Source organism: Epinephelus lanceolatus, chromosome 5 (genome assembly GCF_041903045.1).
Source record: "Epinephelus lanceolatus isolate andai-2023 chromosome 5, ASM4190304v1, whole genome shotgun sequence".
Taxonomy (NCBI): Eukaryota; Metazoa; Chordata; class Actinopteri; order Perciformes; family Serranidae; genus Epinephelus; species Epinephelus lanceolatus.
Window position 1 is genome coordinate 14,794,189 of NC_135738.1, and position 18,450 is coordinate 14,812,638.

Consider the following 18,450-nt stretch of genomic DNA (forward strand, 5'->3'; position numbering starts at 1 on the left):
TCAGTGAATAAGTGCCACAACTTCTGAGCCAAGTTCCTGTGTTATACTTGTTGCCTGCTAATTAAAGTGAAGACAGTTGGCAAGGGAAGTTCGCCTCACACTGGAACTTGACTAGGCTCACTTAAGGTGGACTATTAAGGTGGACCACCACATTCTCAGCCGCTCCTTAACAGTTAATGTAGAATTGTCTCCTGAGTTATAAAGACAGTTATTAGAACTGTAACTGTTATGTAAGGGATAATGCCCGATGAGGTGTCCATTATCAGAAATGAATGGACAACGCGGAGGCGTGAACCGACGTTTAATCAGAAGTTTAAACTTAGACTAGTTGATAAGGCTAAAAGTAAGACAACGCTCAGTAAAGAGTCAAAATTGAGCTCAATCTAATCTATAAGTTTAAACATAGTCAGAAAAATACTGCATATATAATCAGAGCCATTTAAAACCAAATCATATTTTGATACCACTGAAATGTGTGTGCAAAACACGACAGCTCACTAAATATAAGTTAACAAATAACATTTATTTATAACAATATTTTTTAGGATAACAAATCTTTAGGAAAAGTTTGTGATTATTACAATGGCATTTTCACTGGGTGAACGCAGTCTCATATAATGAAAATAATTTATTTTTATGTTTAAACAACTTGCATTTCTGGGTAACTGTTAAATTGACTAATTGACTTATCATGCATGTCCCTGAGGCAGATCATTAAGTTTAATTTAAATGTTTTTGATAATGTATTGTATCTTTAAGTACATAAGATTTATTCTTTTGTTTTTCTTTACCATAGTATATGGAATCATGGAATTTCCCTGAAATTGGTATCGACCACTAAATTTCTGGTAACATGACATGCCTTGTCCTTATTGTGTAAAGCTCAGGCACGGAGCAGCAAGACCTAAGAACTAGGTTAAGCCTTGGAAAAAATGATGTGGTTTCCAAAGCATGTTCGGTCACGCTGACCAGTTCCTCATGCTGTGGATCGCCATTAAGGAAGTGTTGAAAGGTGTCTGGGTTGAAGTGGGCTTTTAGGTGCCACAGCCTCGTGACAGAATATAGTCCTACCTTTGTCTAATGGCGCAGACTTCGTGTTGGCTGATGTTGATGTTAGTAACGGTACCCGACCTATGCAAGGCCCTGTATTTCAGGGCATTATTAGCAGCAGCAGACCACCCGTGGAGCTCAGACGAATAAAAATCCCATTTCCTCCCTGTCCATTGGTGGTATTAAGAGCTGAGGATTGTGCTGTTGCCTGAGTGCCAATGAAAAAGCCACTCAGTGTGTGAGCAGTTAAAGCTCTCTCAGCGCAGCGAGGGTGAGGCCTTCCTTCTGTATGCATCACCCCAGCCAGCTTGATCGATTCACTGTTTGCTCTGTCTTGTCTGAGTGCGAGCTCACACTGGACCACTCCGCCCACAGAAAATAATTCGGACTTCTACCAGTGCAACCTGCTTCCCACCAGGCTTCCCTGGCACACACAGATACACAGATACACAAATGTACACATGTACAGTGAGTCCACATGCAGTCTGTCTCTCAGCCTAAGGGAGCTGGACAGCCCAGGCGCGAATCCATGAATTCCTCATAACACAATCTGTTGGCTGATCAATAATTCAATTCTATCTGTGAGCAAGCATGTCTGGATCCAATCTCACCTGCACCTCCCTCGGCCTTCTCTTAACAAGGTGGGTGTTGTGTCCTTGAGCCGGGCTCAGCTTACGTCTGTGCATTTCTGCGCGTCCTTGTGTGTACTGATTAGTTTGCTTTGGTTAGTTCTCAGGCAGTGCTTGTTCTAGTCCATCGTTGTGTATCCACTTCCCCTGTGCATGTGTGTGCACGCATGAGAGCCGCTGGCCATCATGGATTACAGAGCGCTCATTATTTCAACTCTCTCGTCATTCTGTCCACAGCAGTGTGTGCATGTGAAAGTGTCCGTCTACACTTGGAAAAGTTGATGTGTAAGTGTGTGTGTGTGTGTCAGAGCTTATGCGTGATCTGTCTCTCCCTCCAGGCAGCTAGACGAATCAAAGGCATGGATCTCATTAAAAGGTATAGAGCCTGTGGAGAGGTCAGGGGCTAAGTTCTCTGATTAGTGGGCTCCGGCGGTCTGCCTTGGTGCTGCCGGTGGGGGGGGGGGTCCTGTCATCGACATGCCTCTCATCCTTCTCCAACCCACACCTGAGGGGGCAATGTGCCCAGCACTCTTTCTCACCACAGGCCCCATCTGACAGGGTCAAGGACAACACAGAGGGGCACGGACTTGCCCCCAGTCTCAGTTGTCAGGCCCTCTGTATTTCCCCTCCTTTCTATCACGGCCTAATGGGCTGCCTACTTCCCATCCTGTTTTCATCCCTCTTTGAGTGTTTTATCAAAGGCCACATTCAGTTTCCATCCCAGTGACAGCCTCTCTCGCTGCATATCAAGCTGCACCAATCGCCCGACGAGCAACTTTCTGGGTCGTTAGTAACTCGTTCCAGGGCCCGGGCTCCTATCAAAGCCAGCGACCATGAACCAGGGATGACTTTCAGCCAAGGGCAAAGTGTGTGTGTGTGTGTGACTGTGAGTTAGAGAGACAGGACGCTTCTGAAGGTTGCCTGACTTTGGACAGTTTCTCCCTTTCCTCTGAATGGTCTTTCTCTTTACTTGCGCTGTCTCGTCCCCTGTGTGCCTCTCAGTTTAATGCCCTTCCAGATAAAACAACGCCAGTAAACTTCCTCTTTGTTTCTCTCTCTCCTTTTGCCGCTGATAACCACGCTATCTAAAAGTAGGCCCTGGCAGCACTCCCTGTCTATTCAGCCTACCCCCACTCCACCCCTCATCCTCTCCCGGTATGTTAGGGTGCATTGTATGTAATCTGTAGATGGGGGGGGAAAGGGTGTGTTTTTTTATTTTCCCTTTCTTTTCTGGGCCCGCCAGAGGAGGAGGTGGCGGGAGTGATTGCGGGTGGAGGGGACTGGCGCGTATCTGCTGACTGTCACTTCCATTAAGTGTGCTGTCCTCAACTGCCTCCCCTATATGCCCGGACCAGGCTCTCAGTGAGCCAAGGTCCCCTTTTGTTCAGTGTCCAACCTTTCTAATCCACAAACCCTTCAGTCCACAGATATGCTGTGGTAATTACAGGGCACTTTTTTTCTGTAAACTTTTCCTACATGAGGATTTAGGTCATTTTTGAGGCTTATTTTTGTTGCTATACAGAGTTTGTCAGAGTCAAGGTTTTTATATATGTTGGTGTAAGGTTTTGGCATCAATTTCCCCTGAGAGCAGAGAGGGATGAAATCACAATAGTCCACACACTGCTTCACAGCTTCCGCCGCCTCGCTCCGTTCCCAGTCTCTGTCCCTCTCAGGCTCAATCAATTAATAAAGCTTGACATTTATTGGAGAAAACAAATAAAAACGCTCGGTTTGGGGATTGTCTCGTGTGCAAACCACTCTCCCATTTTTGTGTTTGTTTACATATCATTGAACGCCCTGATCCCCCGACAACAGCGCTGCCAAAAACACAGGCCTCAAAGGAATTCAGTTTAACGCTGTGCAAGTGCCTTTTCTAAAGGGCAGTGCTGCGCCTCTGGTTGTCGAAGTCTGTTTAGCAGAATAATCAGTGCTTTAATTAACAAAAGTCAGTTCAGAATATCAATTATAGTTTTCCTTTATCAGCAGTCATGTCACACCAAGAAACAATTATGAGTGATTGTGAGTTTCTATTGTCTCTTGCTGGTGATAATTAGTTACTTTGCTTATAGATTACATGTTTTTTCTTACCATAAATAGCCTCCCGCCCTGTCCTCTGCTCTCATTTCTTTTTCTGTTTTTATATTAATGAGTGGCCTTAAGCTCCCCCTTTCCCTCAAATCATGAGTTTGCAAGTCAGTCTTTGAGTGTGTTCTGTTTAAGAGAGAGGGCAGTGTGCTTTCATTCAGTGAGCCTTAGGGCCCCACTAACATTTTCTCTCAGTCTCATCCCAGTCCAGACACGCTCCTCGTTCTGGTATGACAAACATCTCAGAGGCGCCTGCTCAAACTAGAGCTGAGTCTTGATGGCGCGCCATCACCTTCACACACACACACTTCATTCAGTCATAGTTTCATGCAGTCTAACTCCTCTTCTCCCCTACTTTCTGTTTATCTTTCTCTCATTGTCAAACACCCTCACACAAACACTCTCTCGGCAAGTCTCAGAAAACCAGGCTCTGGGGTTCCTCTTCTTCGCTGGCTGGGGTAATGACATGGTTGTGGCCTTCGCCGCGGTCGCTGTGAAACAACAGATCCGCTTCACAACCGCACCTTTCACTGTCTGTTTATGTGGGGTGATTGAGTGTGTGCTGTCATCTGGAGGTGTGCCATCACCCTTAGCCTCCCGAAGCAGACAATGAGCAATGTTTCGTTTCACCTCATCTGTTCTCTTTTTCATTTCATCCTTATTTCTTTTCCCATCTGATTGAAACAATCCTCGTGTTTTCACTTCTTCCCCATGTTTGGAAATAATTTGTCATGCTTGATTGTCACTGAGACATGACTAGAGTTTGGATCTCTTCCAGTGACTGCAGAGTTTTGTTTTTTGTTGCATTTGCCGGTTGGCCCGTCCAGAGTGGGGAAAAAGGTGCAGTGGAGCCAATTATAGCAATGGGTTTTGTGCGCAGTAAGCGTAGCGTGGCGGTAGTGGGTGTTATGGGTTTTTAATGGGATTGAGCCACAGTCACAGATGTAAAAGCTTGTTGTTTTTGGTGATTGCAATGGTCAGTGTGTGAGAGGTGGGCATGCAGAGGACAGTCCACTTGAATCTGTGTCTGATTGTTAAGATCAAGCACCACTCAAAGCCAGATATTTCCCCACCGCTATTTTAAAATCGCTCTTTCTATTCCACAGATTTATAATTGAAACAAGAGTCACATTGTCAAGTTTTTTTTTTCGAAAACCGAAATAAAAGGATTGTGCTGTTGGGGTTAACTGTCTGTGCCTCTAGTCGTTTTGCTCACAAGCTCTGTTTGGTAGATATTTCCAAGTACTAAGTGGAAAAAGAGAATTGAATAACTCTGAGTTTTCATTTCCCAAACTCATAATTGATGCGCTTGTTGTTTGCTTATTCACAGAGGGGGTTGAAAGCAAAACTCATCCCCTGGAAAGTCTTCTTAGGATGTTATCTGTTGAGTAATGAAACTGTCCCTTCCTCCCTGCCTTTGCAGCCAGTGTGTGATTCTGCTTTTGGTTACAGGCTGTACCGTAAACGATATGGCTAAGGCCATTAGCTAGATCTTTGTCTGTTCATACTGCTGCCCCTTCCTGATAGCTTAAGTGTTTTCAGCTTATTAACCATCCTGTCATATGCTCTTTTGTAAGGATGCACATTAATCTAAATGCACGCAAGTACATTAAAATTCTTTACAGCAGCACACACTGAATCACAAGAGGCTTGATCAGCTAAGAAATGAATGAGAGAATGCCAGTAGTTTTTGCTTAGCTCAGTGTAGACTATCGAAGGAGTGATTTGTATTCGTGCTGCCTTGCGGTCCCCTGCCCTGTTTGCAGTAGCCAATCTGGACAGGGGGGTTGTTATCAGAAGGCCTGAATGAAACAGCTGCCTAGCACTCTTCACCACGGCTCCGTTCAAGTCCTTCCACGCCTTTTGAAAATGTCGTGTTCTGCCCGTTGTGTCTGACACACTGCTCGCTAATGGCTCCTGGCTGTGATCCAACCTTATCCCGCATTCTGAACCTGGCTTTGGTTGCATCAGGCCCCTCTCACGACTAGGAGACTTACCTGGATCATGCCAGCCAGCAGCCAGCTTCTGCTAGGGAAACAGCTTTCCACAGTGGTGGAGGCATTTGGAGGATAAGCCCTACCCCGCGGACTGCTCCGAGAGGGCATGGCTAGCACCTGCCACTGCTAGTAACACGCTAATATTTAGCGACGAGAGGGTTTCAGCAAAGCCCTGTGGGTAAGCCACACCGGATTTTTCACTTCACAAACTAGCCTAGTCACATTGAAATGGCTTTTCCTACTGTTTTGGCTCTGCCCTCTCCCTGCCCTTGACTCAGGGAGCTGCATTTGAAATCAAGTGCACGTACAGACTTGTCAGCTCCATGTAGCCACTAGCAGCTAGCCTAAGTACATCACCCTTATCTGTGATGTCACTTGCTTCCTCCCCTGTCCATGCTTGTCTGAGCCAGGTCATAAGCCACCCCTCCCTCCCCTCTCTTTAGACCTGTCTGTTTGACTGTAATGCAGCCTAAGCCTTTTGTTGAGAAGGGCATTAGCCTATATTTGTGGGCATGGGCGCTTTGTCATCCAGACCTGGGAATGGCTGCTCCAGATGGGTGATTAGTCACTACTGTGTGTATGTGTCTTTGGGAGATTGTGAGAGAGCTGCCAGTGTGTGTATGTGACCTAAGATCGGTGTGATTACAAGAAGATGAGAGCGGGAGCCCAAATGAAGATAAAACAGGGGCACTTGTATTGCCTCATGTCATGCGCTTCTGTACGTGTATGCGTGCACGAGCATGTGGTTCTGTGTTTATCATCTAATAGCCATCATCCCCCCCTCCCCTGTACTCACATCCCCAGTGCAATCTCATCTCTAACTCTGACTCAGCTAGCTGGGCTTCCATCAGCGATTTTGAGTGCAGCTCTCATGCCTGTAGGCTGCCGTAATGATAGCTTTTGCAAAAAAAAAAAAGCCCAGCTGTTTGCTCACAAAGTATGAGAATGAAAAGTGGAAAGGAGGAGGAGGATGAGGAGGAGGAAGAAGAAGAGGATGAAAGTGTCACAAGCCCTCTTTTGTACAGCTGCAGTCTCATACAATTTCATGGAGCAGACCTAACAAAAGCAAGAACACGTGCACCATGAAAGATTAATTGGTTGCTGTTAGCTCTAACTCTCATCATCACCTGCAGAGGCGAAGGTAGGGAATACAGAAAAGGAGCGTGTTGCCTGGTGTTGGCGAGGATAACAAGGCACCAGGGGGAAAGGCGTTTTTCTCTCTCTGGCTGCTGGCTGACAAAAAGTTTCCGAAGTCGAGCACACCAAAGTTAGAAATTGAAGCTGAGACGCTGCTGTTTCGTGCTCACCTGGTCTAGTTAGCACGGTGACGGCTCATCAGCTGGCACTGATTGCACTGCGGACATGGTTAACAGCCCATGTAGAGGTTGTGTGTGCGTGCGTACCAGCGAGCAAGCGTGTAACATTGTGTGTGTGTGTGGTACACCACTGTCCAGACACATCTGCCTGGCTTTAATTAGTTTTGCCTGGCACAGGGACCCACCAGTCTCTCTGGTGTTTAATAACAGCCTCGACAGTGGGCATTTATCAAGGTCTGAATACAGCTGAAGGATCGTGCATTCATTTGGCCAAAATCACTTTAAAGTTATTATGTTCTTTTTATTTTCTGAAGGTGGTTGCAAATAAGCTCCTGTTCCTCCCTCACGCTGGGGCATGTTGAAACACAAATCCTCTCTGCTGCGCATATTTTGGCTCCCTCTCCTTTGATTTCCTCTTTTTTTTCCTCTCTCCTCTCACTTCTCTTTTCTTGTCAGTCATTGTATTAATATGTCATGCGTCTGACCCAAATTTCCAGGCCCTTGAATGCTTCCAGGGCTCTTCCTCTGCCTTGTCCCCTCTGCTCTTTTTGATCAGATCCATCGTAGTGAGAAGCATCCCAGGCAGAGAGACCGAGGCCATGTTTTGTTGTCTCCTCAATCAGAATCAGTAAGCCTTCCTCGGGTGCAAATGGACCAGCTCCTAAATGCCTCCTCCTTCAAAGTGTCTCTGTCCTCCCGTCTCCTGCTTGCAGTGGTTTCTAATCAGGGCAGGAGATTTTCGCGGGTGAACCAATATGAGCTGACAGACACCCTCCCCTCCCTTAACCTATCTTCTCCCTCTTTTTCCCTTCCTTCCCTTCACATCTGTGAATGTTACCTGACGAGACTCATTTGTCAACCCCCTCCCCGACCCTTCTCTTTCCGTCTGCTTGCCCCAGCCACCTGATCCCTCCCTCCTGTTGTGTCCGTCAGTGCCAACAGAGCTGAAGAGTCTGCTGTGTGTGTGTTTTGAGTGGGTGGGGAGTCGGAAACTAAACTGAGCAGAGCCGGGGTGCATACAGGTGCAGCTCCTCTCGCCGCCCGAGGGATAGCTGTCAAAGTCTCTTCATTTAGGCCCTCTTTCTTCATGTCATCCCCACTGTGGCCTTTATATGTCTTACTCTAGTCTAACTCAGGTCTGGCTAAGCACTCTTTTAGGGCACGGTGGCCCCAAGAGGCGCAGTAACCACGGGGAGCATCCCTCCGGCTGTTGCTCCAGCTGTTGCTCCATGCTTCCGTATTGTATGGATATTGTTTTTGTTATTATCTCTGACTTACTACAAGGACAATTTCCCCATAAGGGATAATAAAGATTTCTACTACTACTGTGATATATTGCATGCCAGAAGGGCCTAAAAAAGATAGTGAGGAATTCAAAAGCAGCAGGAGCAGCAGCTAACGTTGCCCCCGAGCTCCTCTCGCAAGCTGAGTGAATGCAAATGGACTTTTTTAAATAAAGCAGAGTTCCCCAGCCGTAATAGTCTGCATGCCTAGCACAATGCAGCACAGCCCCATATCCCCTCATTCAATTCCACAGCAACTTCCTTTTTGGGTGGGAATGGCTGTCTGATTCCTTCCTCTGTCAGCTCACTAGAGGAGATTGCTTTGATTTTGGGGCAGACTTGACCAGATTAAATAGAGTCGGTCCGGGCCGTGTGGACGGGTGGCTCCCAGCCATCGTCTCATTTGTGTTTCTCATTGTCGCCTGCAGCTCCCCTCCATTTTTGTTCTCTCCCCTTCCCTTTGTTTGCCTCACGCTTCCGCTCAGTATCTGGCCAACGATTGATAAGACCCAATCCCTGACAATGCTTGGCGCGCTGCACAGGATCGGTGGCGATGGCGCTCATGCATTGTGGCGAGTGTGTGTGTGTGTCTGTTCAGGCTTTAGGAGGGAGATGGGATGCGGCTCACGTCATTGTTTATCTACCTTTCCACTTCCAGATGGCGCTCAGCAGAAAGAATGTGCTTCTTGACACTCTCTCGATTTCTCCCTCTCTCTTTCCTCACTCCATCCCTCCCTCCATCTCTCCTGTGGCTCACTCCGGTATATGGACTTGGTTTTAGGTCCAGAACACGCAGCATGAGGTGAGGGGGAAGGTGGTGAGAGAGCCAGGAAGGCAGACTGGGACTTGAGAGGGAGCTTGGAAAGTCAGGTGGTAGACTTTGAGCTTAGCCATATTTGTGTGTGTGTGTGTGTGTGTGTGTGTGTTAAGACATAGTGTGTGAACATATGTGCTAGTGATTGTACCTCTGAGACTGTCGCATTTTTTCTCGTCATGAGTATTTGCGAATCTGAATCACAATGCACGAGCGCGCTGGTGCGACAACACATTTGAAACACTTGACACATTTTTTTCTTCGAGGTCATTGAATCATAAAAATCTCGTCTCAGGCAACAATTGAGTCGGCCGGCCCCGGTCCTCTCGGCCGTCTGGATTGATGGACGGTCAATTCCGGCAGCAGGAGATAATCACAGCGTGTCAGCCTCCACCAATCCAGACTCTTATCTGTGTCTGCCCACTGCCAGCATGCCACAAATGACCACAGGGACACGCATTTCTCTTTATTGTTCCAAAGCCCTGAGGGAGGGAAGGTGTTTGTGCGTGCTGAACTTAGCTTTTGCAGGCTGCATCCTCTGCTGGATGAACACATTCACCTGAAGTGCACCTTCACCACAGGGGTACTTCAACAAAACTCACCTCCCTGTTTTGGAAAGTGCATACACTTATGATAAGGCAGCGCTGTTGGATGTTTTTTTTTTTTTTTTACATTTTTTCTTGGCTGCCTTTTTAGATGAATTATGCTCTGTCTGAAGTGTCTGGCGATAAGGTTTTTTCCATCAGAGTCCTTACTCGGGAATCTTCCACCGCAACATGTCAATGGTATCAGGTTGTCCCATGGCACTGTGAGTTTTTTTGTTATCTTTTACTTTTAAAGTCCTATTGCCTTCCATATCAAGTGTGATCAAAGAAGATTACTCCCCTGAGTGTTTAGTGCAACAATGGACTTTTGTGAAAGTCGCATTGTTTTCTTGCATCCGCTCTGCTGGCTAAAGGTCTTTGAGGGGTTATTTTTCCCAGCTGTGCTAATTGTGGCCTAATGGCGTGCTGTTATAGCAAAGAGTGGTAAAAAGCAGTCGGTTGGTGAGGAGGCTTGCTGCCTTTCCTATGCGGGCTGATTACGCTGTCTAGTTAATGCACCCTCCTCAGATACAAATGGAGGGTGGTTATTGCATCAGGAGAGACAGTCGGCCTGTCAAAATCGCCCTCTCTAACAGACAAGAGAGGGAGATAAAGAGAGATGGAGTAGAGTGAGAGAGAATATATTCTGGAGAGCCAATTTCACTGAGGGGATAGAAGCGTGGTAGTGCAATTATGAAATATAGCTTTCTGTTTCAATAATGACCTTTTCTCCACAGGCTATATATAGGCCACCGTAAATGATTCAGAGAATGGTCCATAGTGTTGTGTAGATGATGGCCTATGGATTCCTTCGGAGAGCAACGACAGTTCCCTGTGAAAAACTGTTTCTCGATGACACTATGTTTAACAAGAATGGTGGAAATGACAGCTGGGGACACCGGAGGAAGCAGTGCAGGGCACTTCACCACTACGCCTTTCCCAAGTTGTCGTCCTTATGCTGCTGTTAGTCACTTCCAGCTCTTACACTTGGTATGTGAGTGTGGGAGTGCGCGCCTATGTGTGTCTGCACGAACTCTACAGAAGGAAAAAGGGCACTCTTGTGTGGTCTGTTTTTCTTTCACCGTTATTAATCACCCGGAGAATCACATGATTGTTCCAGCCCGAGATTAATTTTCATAAAAAAAAAAAAAAATCTCCTTCAGCAAACCTTTCAGCAGCAAGTCACACATGAAAGCCCAGCGAAACATGGCCTCAGCACTGCCTGCCAGTTGTGCCAAACACCCACTACAACACTGCTTACTATGCATCTGTCTGGATAGATACTCAGAGGTGGTGCAAGCCAGCCACTCTCCCTGCAGCTGAGCCAGAGTTGGGGAGGGAAAAAAAAAACAGGGTCAGGAACTGAAGAACTTCTTTCTGACCTGCTAATATAAGAAACAGACACTGGTGGAATTTCAAAGCTCCTGTAAACCAGAAAACATGTCCAGCTGAGTTAAAAGCATACACAGGGACCTGAAATATTTATGCTTTACCACTTAGCTGCAGCAATTACACATGCTCATATGTATTAGCATGTTTACATGCACATGAGCACATCTGCACTTAACGTTATTAAGAGGTGGACATCATGTTTGAAAGCCTGTTTTGTACGCAGCAGTCGTACATCAATATAAAGTCCCCCTAAATAAGCATAATGTTTCTCTTGGATTTATGCAAACAGAAACTCTGGAGTATATCTCCTAACATCTATATTTGGGCTGCAACAAATAATTTATCTATTGGTTTACTGCTCAGATAACAGTGACAAAGACACATTGCAAGTGCCCAAAAACTAAATTGAAAATCAGAAATTGATGCATTGTAACAACGTGCAAATATTTTGTCATGAAATTCTAAATCAGTAATGGAAATTTTCAATTAAGTAATTGTCCATCAAACTTTAAGTGTCTTTATTTCAACACTGATCTACATCATGTTAGATTGACAGATTTACCTTACTGTTGATATGTGTAACTATAGCCGTTTTCTTGTATGAACTCCAGACAAAGTGCAACTAATCAGGTAGCACAAAACAGGAAATTGTCTGTGTTAGAGGCATTCTCACTTATGGGAAATAATTGATTTGGTTTAGGTGAGCAGAGGCGCCTGGGTAGAGCATGAAGGAGGCAGGAAATGACGCAGATTACACCACGGTCTCGTAGCTGGTTTGTAATTTGTAGGGCTGTACTCGACTCAGATTATTAGTCGAATCAGATTTGGCTGTTGAATATTCCACCATTTGTTTCTCTTTTTCCAAATGCAGTTTGAGAATTTAAACGTTCAGTGTGACAGTGACACTCCTGTAATATCGTAAACAAGCTAACTTCACTAAAACTAACACTAACAGTAGATATCAAACAGAAGCCTGAGACTATATAGTATTAATTTGCTGTGACAGGCAATGTTAGATAATGTTATCTCAGAGCCTGACCAGGCAAAGTCTCTCTTCCTCTGGGCAGCTGCCTCGGTGTCTGCAGCTGCCTGTACCGAAGAGCAGCATGAATGCAAAGAACGCTCACTCTGTAGCTAAATCTGGGGACTGGAACTTCCCCAGAAGTACGGTGCACATTGACCAACAAACAAACAAGCAAACAAAAAACACCCGACTGCTTGACTTGAAGGACCCTCAGGCAGCTGATGGGTCTCTGACTGATGATTCAAATGTCTATCTTTCAGTAGGCAGCCACAGTAATTTGTTCCTAAATTACATAGATAGAATTTGTCTGATGATGTCAACTTTGGCCATTACCAACAGAAGTTCTTGCAACTTGTTGTCAAGATCTCCAGGTAGACATTTTCATGCTGTCTTCATGTAAATGACCCTTCTTCTTCACCCATGAATGTTCAATGAAACCTCATCAACACTCCCACTCACTCAGTGTTCTCCAGGCAGTGACCTGCTCTTTTCTCACATAGGCTCAATTGGCCATTGCACAGACGTTGCGTTCTCACATACTGTTCCTCCAGGTAATGTCTAGATAATTTCACGTTTGCAGTGCATGTGTGGAAGGGGCTTATGTTTCTTAATATAGCAGTGCTTGTTTCCTTCGCTTCTAATATGCTTGTCCTGATTATTTACAGTATGACTCTGGACTGTGACTCTGAGGCTCTCTTCCTGTTGTAGCTATTCACAGTTTAATTAGTTTGGATTTAGAGAATTGTTTACAAAACACAGTGAATTAAATGAATCCGTTTATTTTCCAGCCCTAAAAACACTCACTTATACACCTACACTCCACACATACACACGCCACTGCACCCAGCAGTCGGTGAGGGGAGGCCCCCTGCGGTGCCAGTGTACAGCCCTGCCCGACTCCACACTTATTATCATGATTGCCTGCAAAAGGTGGCAGGACGCTGAGTCCATTCACTCTGTCAGACGGCTTCATAAAGCGGCTGCCAATGGTTCCCAGTGGGCCCTCATCAGCGGCAGAGAGCAGCGAAGCGCCTCAGGACTTTGCTCTCTGAAGTGACAATAGTTTTCCTGCCGATAGAGGGAGAAAAGAGAGCAGGGGAGGGTAGAAAAACAAGATGGCCGCCGAGCAATAGGCATCTGTTGAATGCCTCATAGGGAGGTCATCCAGGAAGTAATGAGGTGAAACGCTGCAGTGGAGCAGTAGCTGTCAGTCACTTTGGACATTGTTGGGTTATAATGAGTGCCTGTTGTGAGTGGTAAGCACCTACACGACTAGGCAGCCTGGTTGAATGCAGACCACCTTTAGCCTCTTCCACCGTCTGCCTCTCTTCCGGTAATCCTTCATCCTTCATTCTTTTTTTTCTCTTCCCCTCCTCCTCATTGAGAACTAGGCAAGTAATGCTACCCATGGACCATTTCCCGAGCATAATCCAACATCTGTCTTGCACACATCTCTTGCTTTGGCATTAAAACCTTCACTCCCCCCCCCCCCCCCTCTCCTCCACCTCCTCTCCATCTTCCACCCCCCTCTGGTAGCCGTCACAGCCGTTGAACGATTTCCTCTCACTGGGAGGCTCCTCCGAGTCACTGTGGCAGTGTCAAACGAGGCTCCTATTTAAGCTCATTAAATGTTTCCAAGAGAATAGGAAATCAATGGTGCATACCGGTGCGCGAGAACTTTTCTCTTAATTTAATTTCCCCTCCTCCTTATCTGTTTGCACATCTCTCTCTTTCTTTTTCTCCTATCATTCTTGCTTCTTTCCAGCCTGTCGTTCTCCTTTAAGTGGTAGAGGTGGAGGTGGTGGTGGGGAGGGAGCTGAAGCGGTTGCCTTCAGAAACCATTTCGGACTCGTATTCGTGACAGGCACCATGGTGCGAGCCTGTCCAGACTTTTCAGTGTTGTTTAGCCCCTCACCGCATGGAGGACAATCGACTTGAAAGTTTTGCTCACACTGACCTCAGCCCCGGAGTTCCAGCTTTTGTTTCGGGCCATGCTGTTAAGGGAACAGGTTTCGACCAGAACAGAATGTTGCTTTGAAAACATGTAGGGGAGTAAAGCATGGGGATGTTTTGGATTGAGATGACCCCGGTTTACAAAACACCTCACGCTTTCTTTCCCGTTTTGACTTTCACCCAACTTCCTCTGTTTTGTCCGTCTGTGTCTTATGCTCATCAGAGGTTTTTCTTAGATCACAACGTGTGTGTGTTCGTGTGCTTGGGACTACATGTCTGGCAGGGCTTTGTGCTGTGTGAAACTATGCCTGGGGGCTGGGCCCACACCTTCTCTGGAGCTCCTGTAATTGCTCTTTTGGGGCCACGTCTCTGGCTCTGAGCCTGTCTCCATCACTCTCACTCTGTCTCTCTCCCTCGCTCTTTGGCCTCCTCCCTTCTTTTTTTGCCCTCACTCTGACCCCCCTCCTCTCTTCTCTCCCTGCATGGCTCATTATGGCTGATCCCCACCTGCCCAATCTGGGAATTCTCTTTACACACAAACACACACACACACACACACACACATACAGAGCCACTCAGCAGTTTTCCGAGCTGCCTGTCGCTCAGATGGTTTGTGGTGCTATCTGCTATAAAACAGCTTTGCTAATACTGTTTGGCCGAGAAATGGAAACAATAGTGCCGTCACATTTTTTTCCCTCCAACTGGTGCAAACAGACAGTTTCTCATCTCTGTTCTGGCTGTCGGAGAACCATTTTTCATAAAACCCTGCCCCTTCAACCCCAGCTCCTGCCTTTGTGTACACTATCCTCAGCCTCAGGCTCCTAACCACAGGCCTGGTCTTTTCCATTTCCATTCCAGCCCTCCTTCCAGGCTGTCACCCAGCAGCCCCACCATGCCTGTTCCCAGGCTAGGGGCTTACTTTGAAGGATAATGGATCTGGCCAGTTGCAACTGCTCAGTAGCAGGGCACTATCATAGGAGTTATCTAAGGGCCTGAGTGCCCTGTGATGAATGGCTGGGAGCTGTGTGTCTCCACCGATCAATAAGCCACTAGCACACAGATGAGCTAGATGCCCCCTCGCTCTCCATTCCCCCCCAATCCACACATATATCTCCCTCTCATAATCTCCCACTATGTTTGTGAACTTTTCCCTCCAATTCATGGCCTTGAATTGGGCCATTGATCTTTTATCCTTGGCTTGTTTTAAAGAAAGGGCCAGTATCTCCTCTCCACCCAAGCATGCAAGGTTTCTGACAGCACTTATTGCTACACTGGTGGCAAGGCGCACAAACATTACTTTAGCCTGATCGAAGGCCCGTAATCGGAGAGGGAGAGCGGAGAAAATGAGGGAGAGAAGAGTAGAAGATGCTGCTGCTGCTGCTGCTGCTACCCCCACCCTGGAGCACCGTCCATCACAAGGCTGATGCAAGCGGATGTCCCATGTGGATATACACACTTGCAATGCAGACAAACACACGCGCATACAGCAAGCAGTCTTTCTGTCAGGGCTCATTGAGTGCAACCTGTCCCAAAGCACCCAAACAGCCCCACCCAATCTGAATTGAAATAGGATGCTGTCAGTTTACTCTCTCCTTTGTCTCATTGTTGTGCACACATGTATGTGAGGTCTCTCTACACCACCAAAGCGTGTAAATCTGTATTTCTACTGCAGAACAACAGGTGTGTCATTGCTACTGTATGTGTTGGTTTTTGATCTATTTTTTTTTTCTTCACTCTGCCGGCGAGGGATTTGCGATGAAAAGAGCGGACTGGAAATCTCTCTCCTTCTCTCGCTCTCGCTCTGTCTCCCCTCCAGGGACTTTCAGTAGTCTGTATCTTCCTCTCTTCCTCCTCGTCTCTCGCCTCTCCTCCCACTTCGCTCCACTCCTCTCCCCCTCTAGCTCTGATCTTCTCTCAGATCCGCCGTTGTCTCTGTCACAAAGAGCAGATTCTCAGCCTGGTAATTGCATGTCTGCTGGCCACCACACCTGTTGCTGTCAGTGCAGCGCTATGGGAAAGAGGGGAGAGCTGCGCCCTCTGGCCTCTGTGGCTCTCACCCCCTCACCGCCACCTTTGCTGCCGGGTGTAAACCCACAGGGAGGCGAGAGTGTAATTCGGCGAGTGTGCACATGTGTGGCATGGGGTGCTCCCACAGTTGATTGTGTTTATCTGTAACCTTGAGCTTCACCTCTAGCATGTGTGTCCGTGCAAATGCATGTGTGTGTCTTCTCAAACCTGGCCAGTGCTGACTCTCTCTCTCCCTAATCCTCTCCTCCCCCTCTCCCCTCTCCCCTTATCCAGAGCCGGGGCCCTTAATGAAGCTGGGGGTCAGCAGCAGTGTGCGGCTAATTGGCCAAGTTTGCCCGGGGCTCTGGCTGCCTGTGATTGAAGTGTCCAGTGAGGGCCCACTGTGCTGCCGCCGCTGCACCCTGCTCTGTTCCACTCCAACAGCCAAGACGCTCGCTGCACCCCTGTCTGCCTCTCCCTAGTGAGTAGCACCCGAGGTCATTCTATTTTCACTTACACTCCCAATACTTTGTCCAGTTTTCTTTCTACTTGTATTATTTTCACGCAACGAAGAGTCCTCAGGCTCTTACTTTTTTCTGAATCACTTGTCCCACATGTCATCCCACGTTTCTTCTTACAAACATTTATCTTTTGTGCCTCATTTTTCAAAGCCTCTCTCTGTCTCCTTTTCCCAGATCTGTATTTTTCTGTCTTTTTTTCTTTTGCTAGACTTTCATGCCTACTCTTGGTCCCAGCATTTTCTCACTTTCCTTGGCTTGTACCACCCTCACACTCTTTCTCCTCGCTTGCCACAGTGGGATTCGGGCAATTACTACGGTCCCCCATTGGCCAGCTGCCAGGAAAAAAAAGCAACTTCCAGCCCGATTTCTCTCACGATGGGCCCAACAGTCCCAGGCTTGGCCAGGCTGTATCACACTGTTCTAAGTTAACAGCAGAGGTTGGAGGCGAAGGCGTGGGGGGGTGGGGGTGCCTCTAATTAGTCGAGCCTCCACTTTCTTCTCGTTAAGGCAGTCCTGGCTCCCATTGTTTGGCTGTCAGTACAAGAGTAGAGGTAGTAAGGCGATAGTGAGCTCTAGGGAAAGGCCTGAGCAGATAGGGTGTACAGAGCCGAGGGAAGGGGGTGAGGCAATAACTTTGCTACCCAGCAGATAGCTGACTATCTCACCTGGGAGATACAAGGGTCAGTCCCCAAGTGCCACCAATGAAAAGACTTTTTGTTATTGCGCTCATAGAAGTGGAACATTGCTGGCTAGTAAATGGTCAACACTGTGTTTGTGTGTCAGGAAACAATGGTCCAATTATAAGTCAAGTCTTGCCCTACAAGTTAGGATAAGTTATATTCTGTCAAAACTTTTATTTGCACACCATTAGGTTTCTGTGCTTGTTTATTAAGGGCTGCAAGTAATTAAATTTGCTCTGATGCTCATTAAATGAAGATCCCCTGCAATTAACTGCTGCTGTAATCGTTTTATATAGACAGCTGTAAAAGCGTCTTCTGTTCATACTTGACTCAAGAGTGGAAAAACGACCACGTCTCACCATGATTCACTCAGTCGTTGAGATGAATGAAAAGGTGAGGAATAGGGATGTCAGTTTTGCTTAATTTTGTGTTCAATAGCCAGACATGACAGGTTCATTTTTAAGTAAAAACGCAAAATGTTGTGAAATACAAGAGGCCTTTTCTTTTAGTCCGGTGCTTCAGTGACTCAGTGTGAGTTTAGCACCACATTTCAAACTCTATCCATTTAAAGGTTGTGAAATTTTAATGTTGTGTGATATAAATATCTTGCCTTTAATTTAATTTTCTTAAGGCTTTGATGACATACAGCCGGTTAGCTGTGTTAACATACTGAAACATAGTGCTCACTGCCCACCCTCCAATCTCCACTGGTTAGCTGATGTTAGCCTTGGCCGCTCTGCACTGCGCACCAGCTGGGTCGGGCGGAAGCTAGCAAGTAGTGCTGCTCATTCACGATTATGGGATGGGAACATGATGGCCACCCTCCGATCTCCCCCACATCTTTATTTTTAGCTGTAAAACCCCTAAAGCATTGTTAAATATGATGGCACCACTAGCTGGGCTGACACCGCTAATGGCGCTAAGAGTGAAGCTAACAATGTTAAATGGGGTTTGCAGCTCAAAATTGAGCCACCTACTCGTCGGGGTGACCAAGGGGAGACCAGAGGGTGGACACGATGTTTCCACAGCAGCACTGTTGGGGCAGGACAGGGTTACTAGTGGTAATTATCGAATACCATAGACCGACATTCATAACTGGTCAGAAGTATTCTTGG

At 46.8% G+C, this 18,450-nt stretch overlaps 1 protein-coding gene across 3 annotated transcripts in view; it reads left to right on the forward strand.

Moving 5' to 3' along the window:
• Positions 1 to 18,450, forward strand: part of plxnb2b (plexin b2b) — a 175,848-nt gene that overhangs the window by 12,782 nt on the left and 144,616 nt on the right. For 2 of the 3 annotated variants that reach the window (XM_033634929.2, XM_078167744.1), the window contains exon 2: positions 16,429 to 16,615. The exons of the other annotated variant lie outside the window; for it this stretch is intronic. The gene's annotated coding sequence lies outside the window, so the exon portion shown is untranslated. The remainder of the gene's footprint in view (positions 1 to 16,428; positions 16,616 to 18,450) is intronic. 3 annotated transcript variants of the gene reach the window in all.